Consider the following 5,882-nt stretch of genomic DNA (forward strand, 5'->3'; position numbering starts at 1 on the left):
AAATCACTGCACATGTAGCTGGCATCCTATAAACAATAATCAAGGTGGAGAATTTACCAATGACACCATGAGATTTGTTAGACGTTTAAATTTAAATGGGAATTTCTCAAACGGGCATCTGCATAAACAAACATTATTTTTCCCTTGATTTAGATTGTGTGATTTAGATTGAGGATACTCAGCCATACATTCACTTAAAATTGCCTGTGATGGTTTCCACGTATTTTTGTTCTCTCAGTCGGACATTTCATCGCTCCAAATCACCGGGGAAGGACTTTCCCACACACAATGACAATTGGACAGGGCAACTGATAATTCACCATTATAAACTTCTAATGTGCAGCTCGTGCTGTGGTTTACTGTCATCTCTGTGTCCACTTTCATTCTCTGCACAGTCAGTCATGCCTGCAGATTTGGAGCAAAGACAATTACCATTCTGTTTATTGGATCACAGTATTCACTGTGAAAAAAAACCAGCCAGCAACTATTAAAGTTGTTATATTGAAGCTTGAGAGAAATTCGTAAAAAAAAACACACGTGTGCACATCACTTGTGGCTGGCTTCGTGAAGAGTGGGCAGGCCCAGTTTTGGCGGCCCTCCAGTCCTCGCTCAGACAACAAAGGTCCCTTTTACTTAGAACACACACATTCAGATTTCCAACCTTATTCTGTGGGAGGATGCTGCCAAAATGACAGCAGTGTTTTCAGTAATGTAGCGAAAGAATCAACAACTGTTCCTCCTCCCTTTAAATGCGTTCGTTCGCAAACATTTTCACGGGTTGGCAAAATGGCTTTCACACATTTAGAAAGTACTTGTTCTCAACAGCAGAGCAATATTTAAAAGTTTGCAGACTATGGTACAAACTGTGTAGATGCTCACAGCATCGAATTGGAACGTTTCTGTTGCAGCTTTGCACTTGCAGTCTCTTTGTTCTCGTTTTGGTTTTCTGTCCGTTTGTAGCCAGCTCAGTGTGTAATTATGGCACTGTTAACAAGCCCCTCCCCTCCAGCTGCTGCCCCGCCCACCTGCATTCACCAATTAGACTCATCAAGGGAGCAGGTGCACGACACGTGTCACAGCACTGAACTGGAAAAAAGTAAATATCATGTGGTCTGAGTCTTAATATTCGGCTATTCTCATAAGACAGTTCTGGTCCCCCCCAAATTGTCTATCTAATAGACACAAATATGAAGATCTTTCTGTTACTTCTGAGAGGTGTATCAATGTACTAGGTGTGTTGTTATGTGTTCACTGCATGTATCTTATCTGAAACATCTTACAGGACGCTTCTCAAGGCTTTTTAAATAAGTGTGAATCCAACGGCTCACAAAAAAAAGAAACGGTGATTGTTTCTTCTTTGAAACATAACAAAATAGGAATTGTCTCAATCCCTGTTGGATTTACGGACATTTACAACTGTGAGAATCATTGTCACTGCTAGTAATGGGATGATATATTTAAAGAAACACCTCCAGAGTTTCCTGGAAATCAAGGTGAAACTTGACTGTGACAAAGCATCGCTCGTTGCCTTGGAATTAATAGGTTCTTACCATGACCTCATTCTATGGTTGTTGCTTTCAGTTATTTTCATGTAAAGGACAAATAAACAAAAATACAATGTTACATGTACAGTATGTTACATACATATTTGTGTATTTATATTGCCAGTGTTAAGTAATTTCCTGCCAAACGTCTCGAGACCAAGTTGAACTTGGATAGTGAAAGGAAGTGTTGTTTGTCTTAATGGTATTCCCCTAAGATTTGTACAACCTTCCTTGTGCCATTTGTGAGTGTTCACATAGAGAGCTTGCACAACGTAGCACAGTCTGACCAGTTTCAAAATGTTTTTGGCTGAGCAGCGGTAAAGCTCACCACAGACACTGAGGCAGAGTGTGCTCATTTTATGTAAAAGTGATGGTCCACTTACAGCCTCTGATAGTTTTCCTGTGCAAATGAGAGAATAAATATTAACACTTGACCTTTTTCACAGCAGACATTTTGACTTGGTGTCACTAATAACATTAACAACGCCTCTGTTCAATTCAAATGTCCCAGTGAAGGCTGAAATTCAATTTGCAATTATCTTACAAAGCGATAAGGTTCACAAATATTTCATTTTTTCTTGGTTTGTGGTTTCTCAGTTTACTTACATTGTCTCAGTTTGCAGTAAATCAGTCTCTGTATTAAAGAGACAAAACAGCATTTGTTTTGACACCGCGTGTTATAAGTTTTTCCCTGTGGAATAATTAAGGATTCTTTAGCTCCCAAGGGAAAATAAATAATCACTGTGTCTGCATATACAATGTAAATGACAGGATGGCAATGATAGACATGATGAAAGTCAGTTGAGGTAAATAGCACAACATATGTGAAACACATACAGTATAACATGCTGGAATAAACATGTTTTCTTTGTTCTTTTGATTACAATATTGTGGGATACGAGTCGCTCTTCACTAAAAATAAATGAATTTGCATTTTTTGAAAAAGATTTCCGGGGACATCATTTGCATGTTATTCCTTTGTGGTTTTCTATTACAGCATTTTGTAATGTAATTAATCCTCTGTTAGCTTTAAAATAACTATCTTTTTTATTAGAGATGTTCTCAACATGTCTGCTAGAGACCTGAGCTTGCATTCACAGTACCTTCCGCCGATGTTTATGCTGTTGTGAATCTAATGGAAGGATGCAAGAGGGAGAGATGGAATTGGAGATGGCGACTCTCTAAATGCCCACGTGTGTTTGTGAAACCAAGACATGACCTCTACATCTGTAGGCCTGTTAAGCTCTGGAAGCTGATATCACCTGTCGCTCCGCTGTTTGCCTGTTTGCGCTGTGTACATAAACACACCGGGCTCAAGATCCCACTGAATTCCAAATGCAGCCCTCTATCATTTCTCTGGGACTTATTTACCACATCTCATGACATTGTGTTAACAGGCCGCAGTGAAATAAAACGTTCTCCCTCCTACTTTTTTTAATAGCCCACAATCTCCTCCGTCTCCCGGCTGTTGTCACTTTTGTGTTGACCAATTTAGATAGCCTTCCTCTCTTTTAGATTCCTTGCGCTCATTCTCTTTTGTTTCTCTCAAAGCTGGCAGAAGGATGCCATCGATCTTCATGAGGTTTTGATACACATCGTTTCACCTCCTGCAGTACCTGCTTTATCAGGAGATTGGAGGAGAACGGTTGACTGATCAGACTGATATAGCTTCTCTCGCATTTCAGTGACAACCCCCCACCCCCCTTCTATTTTCTCATTCCTCTTCATCCTCCCTTCCTCTCCTCCTCTTACCTCCTACAGGGAAATTGAAATTTGAACAGCTCCAACCCTACGTTTGACTCATTTTTGACAAGAAGGTACCTACATTTTTTGTGCATTTCTACCTCGCTTGGTAAAGCCACTCACAACACACAAATGCATTTAATAAAACTGTGGTATTACTTTTCTTAGGTTTACATCCCCTCTATTTTAATGCATGTTTAAGCTGTTCAGAAGATCCCTCATCTCCAGCGAAATCAAATGCAGCGCATCATGTGAATGCTGAACAAACTAACCAACCAAATAAGCAAATTTGTTCAACCTTCATAAAAAAAGGGAGAGAGCTAAGCCCTTGAGCAGGGAATCAAAAGTCCCATCACTTCACGATAATATTTCATCTGGAAACGGGTCAACTTGACAAAGGAATTTATATGAGGAAGATTGATTTTCTCAAATTACTAATTTCCTTCGTGCAGCTGGTATCAAAGAGTAGATATTACATCGGAGAGCATTGGGTACTTGAGGAGAATAAGATGCAGGGTAAGGTCACATGGCAGGTTAACCTGTCAGGAATCCGAAGCAGGGGGTAACCTTGACTGAATGATCATAAAACATATGGATGTATGTTGACAAGCAGGCGGTCTGTGATACAAAAGCCTGCCTGACCAACGAGGGAAAAAAATGCACCGTGCCATGCATGAGATTCATCTAATCAGCTGAACAACCGTTACACTGCTGATAAAGAGATGAAATGATTCATTCTTATGATTGATAAACCTTCACCAAGGCCAGGCAACAAGAGCTTAAATTATTACAGTACAAGTGTCTCTCTGACTTTTCTCTCTTGGAGGAAAAGCCGTTTACTGTCTGTCTCTGCACATTAAACGCATTATTGCTCCCACATTTAATGATGAAGGATTTCAGGGAATTTAGAAATAATGTGGGCACGGTAACACCATGATGAAGGCAGCAAAATGGAATGAGTATACTTTTATTGTTAAGTAAATATTTTTTGCCAATACTGTCACTTTTACAGTACATTTTGACTTTTACTTGTAACAGAGTATTTTTTGCACTGTGCTCTTGTAAATAATTTAACCATAAACACATTGCTTGTATGAATATGAATGGTGATGACATGGCAAAAAAGTCACACTCACAAAGTAAAAGAACTGTTAAACGAGACAGGTTCCGTGTTTCAAGACGGGACAGGTTGGTTGCAGACATCACTGCAGACAGCACACTGAGGACAGTCCGCCACAGATTAAAGTCGCCAACAGGGTCAGTCAGTCACTCCCTTCAAGGAGAGAGGGCACAGCAAGCAATAAGTTCATAGCCCAGGGATGTGGCATATTCCGGGCGAGGGGTGCTAAAAAGCTTGCAAAACCAGAGCCTTTCGCTTTCCAAGCCATGAAAGCGCCAGTTGCTGCACACAGCTAGAGGGGAAATGTGCATCAAGAAAGCTAGCCAGCCCACCGGTTGTGAAGTCTAAAAATATTTTTAGTTCATTATGGAACTGTGGCGGGACAAATCAGACTTTGGCGGGCCGCCCCAGTCAAGGTAATTAATGGGAAACACTGTCATGTCCAAGCATTTACATGCCATTTTTCAGATCAGGAGTTTTTGGTCTGAAAAAAATTGAATGAAACTGTTTTGTGTGTGAATCTCGAATGAAACACGTACTTCTTCTACAATTACATTTTCATTGACAAAAAACAATTCAAAACTATGCAAGATGACTTCAGAAAGGCCTTTAAAAGCGTTTTTGAATATGTCATTGAATCCTGTAAGGTAATTGCAGCAATTGTTGAAGCATGGTAGCCTTCATCAGGATGCACTGACTGTACCAAACACTTATTTAGGCAAGGCAAGGCAAGTTTATTTGTATAGCACATTTCAACAACAAGGTAATTCAAAGTGCTTCACATAAAAGCATCAAAACATAAGGCAAAAGAAAAGGAGATTTAAAAACAATTAAGAACATTCATTGCATTAAAACATAAAAAAACAGTGTAAGAAATAAAATGCAGTAGTAAAATGCAGAAATGCAGTAAATTGATTAATATATTAATTGAATGTGGTTCAATTAAAGGCAGCAGCAAACAGAAAAAAAGACAAAGCTGCCTTCGTTTTCTTTACCATTTTCTTTTTTGCACTAGATGCCATATTTGGCAGCTTGGCGGCTCAGTATTTTCCATCTAGCTCACAGACACTTCACAACACAGGTTCAGATTCCAGCCGTTGTTCTTACAGTGCAGCGTTTGCATATTCGCCCCATGTTTGTGCGCTGTTCCTCCAAGTGCTCTGGTTTTCCCGCTGCACAAACTTGCCGCTCCAGTTAAGTAAAAAATAGATCTCGCAAGTGTGACTGGGAGAGTGAATGTGAACATCTGTGTTGACTAATACAACCCTTTTTGGATGATGAGCATTCAGACTGTGTGCTCTTTAGAACTTCATTCTTGAAATAAGAAAATTAGCTATCTCATAAATCACAAGAACAGCCATCTTTGACACTGACCTCAAACGTATAGCTCCAAACCCGTCCAATCTTAACCCAGATAGGAAATGAAAATAACACCTTATCTCAGAATTAGATTCACTCCCCCATCACCACCACCA

Source organism: Melanostigma gelatinosum, assembly GCF_949748355.1.
Source record: "Melanostigma gelatinosum genome assembly, chromosome: 2".
NCBI lineage: Eukaryota > Metazoa > Chordata > Actinopteri > Perciformes > Zoarcidae > Melanostigma > Melanostigma gelatinosum.